Below are 13332 nucleotides of genomic sequence, written 5' to 3'. Positions count from 1 at the left end.
CCAGTTTTCTGTGAGAGCCAATGTATTGAAACGTGTTAATGTCAGTGTATCGTGGCAGAAAGAGAAATGTATGGCTGTGTGCAAAGCGTGTTACAGCAGAAAGAACAATGTTAGCAGACAACTCCACTGGACTCTGTCTTGTAACTGATAGTTGGATACAGTCCTCCTACAGTATAGGTGACAAAACTTTACATAAGTTTGTGCAAGCAACTTCGATCACTGGCCACCTGTTACAATGGTTTAATACCGGTATATTTAATAGGAACACCACATATACAGATGGTATTTGTTTTCAATATATTGGAAGAGAGAGATGCATTAATCATATTATTGTGTTCTCTGTCAGATGAAGTTAGCAAAACCTTTTATAGTTCGTAGTTTTTCTCCGTTGGATAGTACAAAATAATGATGATAGAATGTTGGGGTGACAGACGTGAATGCAACTTAGGGATGTATATCATCTTCAGGATGTAGTACCTATATGTAGTTTGGAAACATACCGCAATGCAGCAGAAACATCCTCGTCCTTCTTGCAGTTCTTGTATGATGAGGAGACTTCCTAATTTTCCCAATAATAAACACCACTGTAACTGTTCGTACTGTCTTTTAAACTACGAGGTGCATTCAAGTTCTAAGGCCTCCGATTTTTTTTCTAATTAACTACTCACCCGAAATCGATGAAACTGGCTTTACTTCTCGACGTAATCGCCTTGCAGACTTACACATTTTTCACAACGCTGACGCCATGATTCCATGGCAGCGGCGAAGGCTTCTTTAGGAGTCTGTTTTGACCACTGGAAAATCGCTGAGGCAATAGCAGCACGACTGGTGAATGTGCGGCCAGAGAGAGTGTCTTTCATTGTTGGAAAAATCCAAAAGTCACTAGGAGCCAGGTCAGGTGAGTAGGGAGCATGAGGAATCACTTCAAAGTTGTTATCACGAAGAAACTGTTGCGTAACGTTAGCTCGATGTGCGGGTGCATTGTCTTGGTGAAACAGCACACGCGCAGGCCTTCCCGGACGTTTTTGTTGCAGTGCAGGAAGGAATTTGTTCTTCAAAACATTTTCGTAGGATGCACCTGTTACCGTAGTGCCCTTTGGAACGCAATGGGTAACGATTACGCCCTCGCTGTCCCAGAACATGGACACCATCATTTTTTCAGCACTGGCAGTTTTTTTTGGTGGCAATGAATCTGGGTGCTTCCATTGAGCTGACTGGCGCTTTGTTTCTGGATTGAAAAATGGCATCCACGTCTCATCCATTGTCACAACCGACGAAATAAAGTCCCATTCATGCTGTTGTTGCACTTCAACATTGCTTGGCAACATGACACACGGGCAGCCATGTGGTCGTCCGTCAGCATTCGTGGCACCCACCTGGATGACACTTTTCGAATTTTCAGGTCGTCATGCAGGATTGTGTGCACAGAACCCACAGAAATGCCAACTCTGGAGGCGATCTGTTCAACAGTCATTCGGCGATGCCCCGAAACACTTCTCTCCGCATTCTCGATCATGTCATCAGACCGGCTTGTGCGAGCCCGAGGTTGTTTCGGTTTGTTGACACACGATGTTCTGCCTTCATTAAACTGCCACACCCACAAACGCACTTTCGACACATCCATAACTCCATCACCACATGTCTCCTTCAACTGTCGATGAATTTCTGGTTGCACACCACGCAAATTCAGAAAACGAATGATTGCACGCTGTTCAAGTAAGGAAAACGTCGCCATTTTAAGTATTTAAAACAGTTCTGATTCTCGCCGCTGGCGGTAAAATTCCATCTGCTGTACTGTGCTGCCATCTCTGGGACGTACTGACAATGAACGCGGTCTCATTTTAAAACAATGCGCATGTTTCTATATCTTTTCAGTCCGGAGAAAAAAAATCGGAGGCCTTAGAACTTGAATGCACTCGAGATATGCGAGTGGTACGAATATGATTCCCTGGTGGCTTAATCATTGAAAGACATCTCCATACGATCCAACACAGGTATGTGGTTGAATGGAAACACTTGATTCCAAACCACATACCCCATTTCTAGCAGAAAGTGTAAGAGTATCAGTGACTCTTGCATATACCTGTAGATCCAAGCCCGCTTTTTATGCAGGGTGACAGTAACATAGTCGTTGTGATCGTGTTTTTAATAGTGCTGTCCTTGCACCGAATTTATTTTACCAGCAGTAATATCCTCCTGTGGTCAGCTTCAAATGTCAGTTCTCAATAGTGTTCCGCAGAAAGAACATTGTCTTCCCTCCAGGGACTTCCATTTGAACTACCTGGTGAGTGAAATCCGACTACTGACAAAGAAAAATTACTTGCCATGCAAAGTATCTCTAATGATCAATTGAATTAACTAGCCTATACATTTGATATCAGTGACTTGCCACCCGGTGCGTGTGGGTGATAGCTAGAACACCACAGATGATTCTTTGCTTGGTGTTTTTTTTCCACTGCGGCAGTGTCTTTTAACGAAATTTCAACTGTCCACCTGTACAGGTAGAGACAGCCACCATAATAAAATCAGATGTGTTACCGAATTTATAAAGTGATATGTAGTATTACGCTTATATTTACAACTTCTCTGTGATGTTACCTTCAGATACTTCGTATGTTCGAAAGTGAGGAGGCGTCCTGTGACAGTGGTAGGTCTTAGCACACCATCATGAGTCAAAAAAAGAAAAAGAGTTTAATATTCTATTCCTATGATGCATGACATGACAGATAAGAAAAAGTATTTTTCTACCTTAGAGGGAATATAGCCTATGCCATAGTCCTGTACAGTATTTTCACAAGTAACGTTACTTTAGCAATGAGAAAACGTGTGTATAGTCGGATTTCTTCTATCTTCCAAAATAACTCATATAAATGGGAGGAAACTAAATTTCGCACGAAAAGTTCGAGGTGTATGGTGAGCAACATCGCTGCCCCAGGCTGAGTAATGTGGGATTTTTAAACTGAGTGGTCTATGTTGGGGCGGAATTGTTTAGAACAACTGTATATGTCCAAGCTGTAGGTATGGCAGTGCTCCTGGAAGGACGATAATCATGAATCGGCAACCGTATGTAACAGATTAGCTCAGCCTATGATGTGTACAAAGAATGCGCCTACCTGTCTGATCTTGCCTATGACATGGCCGGCAAAGTGACCAGAGTGGGTGAGCACGACAGAAGCGGATGTGTGTGTGTTGTGTGAGAGAAGATTCAAAATGATGGACATATGCAATAGTCATATTGATAACATCCAAATTGCTACCACTTCAATCATCCTGGGATGCCCTTCATGGCTGGGGGTCGTGCAGTCTGGCGTACATGCACGTCCATGACTGTGGCTGTGGCCACAGGTGTAGTTTCACTGACATAATTATATGGTGATGGCAGTGGACATGGGAGGGGCATGCTGTCTGTGGATCTCTCGACAAGAGCACACATGATGTGCAAATGTTTTCAGTTATCTCCAACACCTATTCATGACAACTACTGCTACTGACTGGATTGTGGTTTAAGTGTGGCGTTTTTAGTGCTTCTCAATACATCATGGTGAACTCTTGTCTTGCAGTGGTATTTGATGTTGTCTCTATTCTATCACACAGTAGAGTCTTCCTCCCTCCTTCCAAATGTAGAGGAGAGAATCAGTTTAGAAAGTCTATAGTGCTTTTAAAAACCCAGTTATGACATCAAATTAACGATTGATCAATTTATTGTTTCTGACAGTTATATTGCATGCACACATGCATTCAGGTCTACATCTACATCCATACTCCGCAAGCCACCTGACGGTGTGTGGCGGAGGGTCCCCTGAATACCTCTATCGGTTCTCCCTTCTATTCCAGTCTCGTATTGTTCGTGGAAAGAAGGAGCGTCGGTATGTTTCTGTGTGGGCTCTAATCTCTCTGATTTCATCCTCATGGTCTCTTCGCGAGATATACGTAGGAGAGAGCAATATACTGCTTGACTCTTCGGTGAAGGTATGTTCTCGAAACTTTAACAAAAGCCCGTACCGAGCAACTGAGCGTCTCTCCTGCAGAGTCTTACACTGGAGTTTATCTATCATCTCCGTAACGCTTTCGCGATTACTAAATGATCCTGTAACGAAGCGCGCTGCTCTCCGTTGGATCTTCTCTATCTCTTCTATCAACCCTATCTGGTACGGATCCCACACTGTTGAGCAGTATTCAAGCAATGGGCGAACAAGCGTACTGTAACCTACTTCCTTTGTTTTCGGATTGCATTTCCTTAGGATTCTTCCAATGAATCTCAGTCTGGCATCTGCTTTACCGACGATCAACTTTATATGATTATTCCATTTTAAATCACTGCTAATGCGTACTCCCAGATAATTTATGGAATTAACTGCTTCCAGTTGCTGACCTGCTATTTTGTAGCTAAATGATAAGGGATCTATCTTTCTATGTATTCGCAGCACATTACACTTGTCTACATTGAGATTCAATTGCCATTTCCTGCACCATGCGTCAATTCGCTGCAGATCCTCCTGCATTTTAGTACAATTTTTCATTGTTGCAATCTCTCGATACACCACAGCATCATCTGCAAAAAGCCTCAGTGAACTTTCGATGTCATCCACCAGGTCATTTATGTATATTGCGAATAGCAACGGTCCGATGACACTCCCCTGCGGTACACCTGAAATCACTCTTACTTCGGAAGACTTCTCTCCATTGAGAATGGCATGCTGCGTTCTGTTATCTAGGAACAGTTCTGTTATCTGGCTCTCCCTCTCCTAGCCGGCACAGATGGGGCTACCTTGCAGCTGTTTCATGATCACAAGTTTGGGGGATCGTCAGGTTTTTTTTTCACCACATATGTTTAGTGTAAATGTTGAAGAGGAAGGGCATACAAGATCTCAGATATATTTAGCGCTACGATCAATTTGTGACGGATGTTTCGTTATTTGATTTGCATGTTGTTTGCCTGTGATACTCAAACTTTGAAAATATTGTTTGGAGGCCACGAGATTAAAAGAGGCCAATATGTGGCCCGTGGTTGGTGGTATTTAGTAACGTGATCTGTAATTTGGACGTTGGGTGGTTTCGACCTTCGTTGTGGTGTCCTGAGGATAGGGACATTTATGGGAGACCCGAAATGGTGGCTATTATACCGCACTTCATTCCATTCATGATCTGTAGACCACTTTTGTAGTGTTTAACTGTCAGTGCAATATGACTCCTGTATGGTTTCTGTATCTGTACAAAATAGTTTGCTACTGAAATTCTGGTAATCTGTCCATCTGCAGAAAGTGACACTGGGTTTCGAAATATGTCATGAATTTTTAAGATATATAATTGTTCAAATTTTCCTGTGCATGCTTAGACACCAGTGTGCTTCAAAAAGTGGGAAAATAAATAATAAGAGCCTTAAAATCCTTGACACCAGCAGCAAATATAAACTAAGCCTACTCAGCTTTTCCAAGCTCGATCAGAACAAAAAAGCAGCACAGTTGTTTAAATATCCCATACTAAGATTGTTTTCTTGACGAATTCATTAAATAAATAATTAAACTATATTCCAGACACCGCCTTGTATCATGTAAATCGTTTAAATAATCAATATTACACACATTGTACAAACTACTTAAACAACATTCCATGCACTGCAGTCGTCTTCCTGACTAATTCTTTAACTAAATAAGTAAACAATATTCCATACACTGCATTGAATCCTATAAATTGTTTAAATAAACAATATTCCAAGCATTGTCTAAATTCTTTAAACAATATTCAATACACTGCAATCGAATTCCTTATAAATGACCAATCAACTGGGTCTTTTTCCCACCAATTTCCAGGAGGGGGAGTAGAGAGAGAAGGCTACAGGTTTCCCAGATAGTAGATTTAATTAATTGGTAGATTTAATTAATTAGTCAATGAAATTTATGTCAAAAGTGTGCTTATATCGGCGAAAGAAGTTTAATAAGTGATGGGGGAGGATGAGGTGGAGGGGGAAGAGGAGGATATGAAGAGGTAGGGGTACAATTGATTAAGGACCTGTCAATCAAAAGGAAGGACTATCCTTAGGGGGTCTTAATCCTCTTAGCAGAACAATAGGTTAAGGGCCTGTCAATCAAAGAAGAACAACAGGTTTGCCCCTGAATGTATACTTGCCCCTTATGTAGGCATCCCACACTAACAAACTGCACCAACACCTGCTTTGCCCTGCTACTTATGGGGTTGCATGAAATCTCCCTGCACACACCCATACTTTGCGGAAGACACTATTTTCTAGGCATCTTTATGCACTTAGAATTGAGAAGAGGGACGTAAAGCTATCTACAGGCATACTAGAGTCACTGTCCAAAACATCTGCACAAAGGTTATCGGATTTTCACTGTGGTTTCTATCTTTTGACTGATCATTTCTTACTTTCTGAATGGCCCTTGTAGACAGTGCCGCTCAGGAGAGCGTCATAAAGAAACACCACTGAAGAGTACAGTGGGTGGTAACTCAGACAAAAGAATAAAACTTTAAAGTGACCACTAAAGAAGTAATGAAGACACATGGAACCAAACTGTTAATGCTGACGATAAATGATGATGTTTGTGAGTTTCATTCAGTGGACGACGAGTTAGATGTCCCACATGTAGGAAATATAGGCAGAGGCTTCTGCAAGAGTTTAAGAATAATCATAGATTAAGGTATGGAGCAAAAGCAGACCAGTACAGTTACAGACGGAACGGAGCTGAACCATCGAATCTTGTGGACTGGAAGAGAACCGTGCTGAGAGAAACAAGTGACGAGGCAAATGTGACACCAGAGGTGACAGAAAGAATTCAGGTAGGATCAGACTTGAAACCGAGAGAGGAGAGACAGCTCCTAAGTGAAGAGCCATAAGAGATAGAAAGCGATGAGACGCTGCTACTAAGGGCAAATGAGGGACAAAGATGAGCAATAGATGGAAAGGAAAGGGAGTCTGTATGACATACGACAAGATTTTAAAGATTAAAGTGCAGAACACAGATCTGACTGAAAGAGTGGTAGAGAAGCACCTGTTCCAAATGGGCGTGTATTTGCCTCTAACCTTCGTGGACACACAGGGAGGCACTTGCGAAATAAGTATTTTGAATACTACAGAAGAGGAAGTCATTTTGGAACGTCCCAAAGTAAAGATAGAAACAGTACCTGACAGAGGAGAAAGCAAGGAATGCCACATGCATAGTATGGTTTCAGTGGACTAAGAGACAAGGTCGTGAGTCAGCAGACTAAAGGAAATTGTGAGAGTGGATCACTTAAACAAATAAGAAAGGACTTAGATTATTGAACTGTGTATTGCATATCATGATGTACTTCACCTGTCCAGAAATGGGTTGATTTACACTGAGACAGTGATGCATAGAACTAAGTTGAAATGAGAGACACAAGGTACATTCCAGAATGAGATTTTCACTCTGCAGCGGAGTGTGCGCTGATATGAAACTTCCTGGGAGATTAAAACTGTGTGCCCGACTGAGATCCGAACTCGGGACCTTTACCTTTCGCGGGCAAGTGCTCTACCAACTGAGCTTCGGTAGCTGATAAATAGTCGACCGTATCGACTACTAGAGGCACAAAAGGAGACCTTCTGAAATGAGATAGGTACTGTGTTAATGGAGGATATAATTACGCCAAACACAAGTGCGTGGAATTTTCCATTGCTGGTGATTCAGAAAAAGATGGGCATTTCCAGAAAGCAAATGTGGAGAATAGTTGCAGATTACCAGAGATTAAATGACAACAGCATTAGTGCTGTATTTCCGCAACTACCCCGTACTGATGAGACTTTAGATGGCTCAGCAAAGTCACATACTTTACCACTGTAATTTGTGCAAAAGGTTACTAACAGATACTGTTTATTGAGGATGGTACATAGGAAACAGCCTTCTCTACTCCACAATACAGAATATTACCGATGGGAATAACAGATAATGGAGCCACTTTTCAGGGACTTACGAACGCAGTACTAATCGGACTTCAGAGAGACAAGATGTTTGTACATCTAAATGATGTGGCCCCATTCGGAGCTGCGTTAGTAGAGCATAATGTCAGACTTCGAGAAGCGTTTGAGAGGTACCGATTGCATAATTTAAAATTACAGGTTGACGAGTGTGAGTTCCTACAGAAAGATGTAACTTACTTAGGGCACGTAAATATGACAGAAGGATTAAAACTTGACCAACAGAAGGTGAGCGTGATAAATGCTTATCTAAGACCCAGTACTACAAAGCAATATATGAGCTTTCCAGGGATCGTTTCATTTTATCGAGGACTTCAGTCGCGTAGTGAAACCATTACAAGAATTACTGAAGACAGGAGTAAACTACAATTGATCGACTCAGCACAAATCAGTTTTCGATCGTACAGTATACTAATTTTATGAAGCAGTTCATAATTACAACAGACGCCAGCAAGCAGTCGATCGGTGCCTGACTCAAGGAGAATGAGGACAGGATTTGCCTTTAGACTTCGCATCCAGAACACTGAACTGCCCTGAGACAGCGAATAGTACGATCTAGCGAGGGCTCTTACATGTGGTGTGGGCAGAGACACACTACTGGCCTTATGTGTGCAGAACTTCATTGTATGTACTGAGCACAAACCCTTGAAATGATTGTCGCATGTACGTGATTTATCGTCAACATTAATGAAATTCAGAATTAAACTGGCAGAATACGACTTTGAGAAATATACAAAAAGGCACCGCAAAACAGAGTAGCAGCCGGATTGTCACAGATAACAGAAGACGCAGCTACAGTCGATAGGAATGTGGAAGAGGTCGACGAGAAACAACAAGATGACTAGCAACCAGTGATTAGTGAAGAGGAGACGCGAGATATTCTGAAGCAATTTTACGATTCAAATATCAAGGAATCAGCCGCATGTATGACTGTATTAAGAAATGTAGATCCTGAAGAGGTATGAAGAAAGACGTAGAAGAGTACATTGGAATTTGTGACAGTTGTCAAAAGAACAAAATTACGAAGAATAAACTGAAGATGCTCTAAGTGCTCGACCAGGTATTTGCTCACTGAGATATCGACATAGTTGGGCCACTTCACACAACAGACAAAGTGAGCAGATACATCCTAATGTTTCAGGATACTCTCAAAAAATTCGTTATAGCAGAGCTTCAAGCAGAACAGGATGCTGACACAATCGCGTGAGAATAATTTGCAATTACGAAATACTGTCAGTATTTTTGGGTGACTAAGGAACGCCGGCCGCGGTGGTCTCGCGGTTCTAGGCGCGCAGTCCGGAACCGTGCGACTGCTACGGTCGCAGGTTCGAATCCTGCCTCGGGCATGGATGTGTGTGATGTCCTTAGGTTAGTTAGGTTTAAGTAGTTCTAAGTTCTAGGGGACTAATGACCACAGCAGTTGAGTCCCATAGTGCTCAGAGCCATTTGAACCATTTTTTTTGACTAAGGAACAAACTTCCTAAGTGATATCTTAAAGGGAGTTTGTCATGTACTAAAGATCGAGAAGATTTAATCTTGTGCATAGCCCCCGGGGGCAGCCGCGAGGTCATAGGAGCCTTCTCACGGTTGGCACAGATCCCCCCGTCAAAGGTTTGAGTCCTCCCTTGGGCATGGGTGCGTGTGTTGTCCTTAGCGTAAGTTAGTTTAAGTTTGGTTAAGTAGAGTGTAAGCCTAGGAACCGATGACATCAGCAGTTTGGTCCCATAGGAACTTACCACGAATTTCCAAATATTTCTTGTGCATACCATCCGCCAACGAAAGGTGAACTCGAAAGTATGAATGAAATGCTAGCAGAATATCTACACCATTTTGTGGGAAAAGAAGCAGGAAAACGGGAAAACTGAGGTGAACGGATGCATTTGCCACTTTTGTATATAACAAGCTGTTCAAATGGCTCTGAGCACTATGGGACTTAATTTCTAAGCTCATCAGTCCTCTAGAACTTAGAACTACTTACACGTAACTAGCCTAGGGACATCACACACATCCATGCCCGAGGCAAAATTCGAACCTGCGACCGTAGCGGTCGCGCGGTTCCAGACTGTAGCTCCTAGAACCGCTCGGCCACTCAGGCCGGCCTGTATATAGCAGCACGCTATATTCATCAACTTGTTTCACTCCATTTGAATTATTTTTCGGGTGAACATGCAACACATCTGGGATCCTTCGCCGGCCAGTGTGGCCGAGCGGTTCTAGGCGCTTCAGTCTGGAGCCGCGCGACCGCTACGGTCGCAGGTTCGAATCCTGCCTCGGGCATGGATGTGTGTGAAGTCCTTAGGTTAGTTAGGTTTAAGTAGTTCTAAGTTCTAGGGGACTGATGACCTCAGATGTTAAGTCCCATAGTACTCAGAGCCATTTGAACCATTTTGTTTTTTTGTTTTTTGGGATCCTTCAGTGGGATCCTGCCAAAGTACAATACAAATTGCTATGATTACATAAAGGAACTAAAGGAAGGGGTGCGCCAGATGAATCAGATGGTAAGGAGTTTTAATGATGAATGTAAAGAGAAGAACAAAGAGTATTCTGATCACATTCAACACCCCAAGGAATTCGACGAAGGAGGCAAGGTATTATTACACAAAGGAAGTGTGAAAATTTTGATCTTTGTAGTAAGTTCCTATGGGACCAAACTGCTGAGGTCATAGGTCCCTAGGCTTACATGCTACTTAATCTAACTTAAATTAAATTACGCTAAGGACAACACACACGCCCATGCTCGAGGAAGGACTGGAACTTCCACCTGGGGAAGCTGGGAAAACCGTGGTAAGATGCCCCAGACCGCACGGCTACCCCGCGTGGCCAAAGGAAGTGTGAGAAGAGGGCGGTCAAAGAATTTAAAAAGCCCATGGAGAGCAGATTTTCATGTTGTAAGGACTCGTGGCCCAAATGTAGTACTGCAATTACTGAATAAGGAGTTCATAAGAGTACACATAAACAGATTGGAGGAGTTCATCTAATTTTAGGCATGTGAGTTTTTGACAAAAACGAGTTGATGAATTCTGAAGCACAAACGAGAAAGAATGGCCTTAATTCTCTCTTAAGACTGATTAAAATGGGTCTTACATAAGGGCAGTGAAAAGATGTAGGTGAGAGAGGCATCACGATCGGTCCTCGGAGACAGGCTGACCACCAGGTTACTTTGCATGTGTTAGCCTAACCCTGACAGCAGTAACAAACAGGAAGAAAGGACACAGACATAAAGTTAGAATTCTGGATGTCCAGTGATTAAGGGTAACCTCTTTTAATTTTACAGGTGGCCCCAACGATGATGCTGCTGGGAGCCCTTTTGATGAGTAGGTGGACAACAGCGACTTCAGTCTAGTTGCTTACCTGATGCTGGAGTTTGATGCCACACCAGGGGTACACTATGAAGAGGGAGGGAAAGTACAGATCACCAGCGTCACATGGAAACTGGCGACATACATCAGTTTAAGGAAGTTAGACTCAAAAGCTGACGAAATGATACGCATGGCACAAGCTGCCATAACTCATCGGGACAAGTGGACCTGCATAGCAAGGGTGGGTGCTATAGGAGAACTCTCCACAGAGGAAACAGCGGAATCACAGAAGGAGAAGATATAAGAATCACAGCCATTAATTAAGCAGCTAACACATCATGAACCGCAGCCTAAGCAAGGACTCATGAACTTTGTAGGATTGGCCAGAAAACTTTTATTTGGCACATAAAACGGACTGGACGTAGAGTACCTTGTGACCGGAATAAATCAGGGGAAGAGGAACAGATGCAACTATTGCACCTAATCCAGGATGAATTAACAATAGTGAAATCCACAGTAACTAACTTTAACAACACAGAAGAGAGTCGGTAAAGGTACACCAATATCCTGTGGATCAATCTGGAGAAAATGAAAAAAGAAGTGTCTTAAGTTTCGGAACAATACATATCATAGGTTGGAGGCCTTACCTTAGAGACAGTGTTTAATGAGCAGATAATGCAGTTGACAGTAATATTCCAAGAAGTAAGAGCAGAATGAGAACGCTTACTAGCAACCATTGTGAATGCAAAGAAAGGACTATTAGCACCTCATATTATGAACCTCTCACAGTTGATAGGATACTTCTGGTTAATTAGGGACGGCATCGGCAACAGGAAGTTTCCACTAGACCTTAAAGAAGAGAACGGATATTGGTTCCTCTGAATAATAGTAAGGAAGACTGGTACTTATATTTGACTCACCTACACCTTTCGAAGGCCTATGCCAAACAACAAAATGCTGCCATACAACCGGAACAACTAGATTGCAAAACAGTAGCACAAGCCCAAAAGGTATGCAAGTACACATTTGTGATTAAAACCACACAAGAGCACACCCCTTGTTAGACAGAGTTTCCAGATAACTGTATCACGAAAATAATGTCGACCACAAATAGAATTTGGACACCCCTGGTATCGAATGAATGGATCTATGTAGCCCCCAGAGAGGAAAGAATAACACTGTTATGTGAGAGTCATGAACCAATAGACACAACTGTGAAAGGGACAGGTAAACTGACATTCTTAGGAAAGTGTACGGGATACGGCGAGCAGACTATACTGCATACCCAGCAGATAATACAAAATGAGCGAGCCCTCCAAGACACACTACCTAATATTAGCAGATCCATGAAGGAGGCCCCATCCAAAACTAAAGTACAGGCAGTTAGTGATGAAGACGGAGAATTAGAGTTCCCTGCATCTACGAACATACATCACTCTGAAGACTTAAAAGAGATAGAGCAGCAGATGCATTAATTATAAAATAAGTTATGGTGACATAAAAGAGTAGGAGAAACTGAAAGATCGAATGGGAAAACACATATTACCATTTACGTGTTAGCGACTAACACCAACCTCGTAATGATGGGAGTGACGCTTAGACACCTGAGATGCAGCATCCAGTGTAGAAGATGGAAAGAAGAGAAGTGTTACGACCATGTGTGTGTGAACTATGATCCAATTCATGGAAAAATCTCAATAGTGCACCCCTTCTTGAAAGTATTCCTAATTCCAGTGCTTCATCACCAAATACACAAGATTACAGAATTATATTGTAGAAGATGTGATTGCTTATTGTGTATATTTGCATTACAAGGATATATTAATTGTAACGGTGGAAAAAATCTATGAATGTATATTTATACGTAAAAAGAAAAGACAATCCCACGTTTTCATTATGCGTATGTGCACATCAATGTAACCTATAAAACAAAGAAGTGTAAAATTAGTGTCTTAAGATTCGAGGGTGAATCTTCCCTCAGTACGGGAGGTGTATTGTCCAAATCATGAAGGGTTGCAAGAACAAAAAGAAGAATAATCTAAGTAAGAATATTAGCTGCAAGCCTTGTATCTTAAGTAGAGA

General features: G+C 42.2%; 1 pseudogene; it reads left to right on the top strand.

Annotated features, from left to right (window-relative positions):
* The first annotated feature begins 11925 nt into the window (after positions 1-11925).
* Positions 11926-12725, top strand: LOC126297974 (uncharacterized; annotated as a pseudogene).
* Positions 12726-13332: the final 607 nt, after the last annotated feature.

This window comes from Schistocerca gregaria, chromosome X (genome assembly GCF_023897955.1).
Source record: "Schistocerca gregaria isolate iqSchGreg1 chromosome X, iqSchGreg1.2, whole genome shotgun sequence".
Taxonomy (NCBI): domain Eukaryota; kingdom Metazoa; phylum Arthropoda; class Insecta; order Orthoptera; family Acrididae; genus Schistocerca; species Schistocerca gregaria.
The sequence above is the reverse complement of the archived record's forward strand: the minus strand, read 5'-3'. Positions and strand labels throughout refer to the sequence as shown.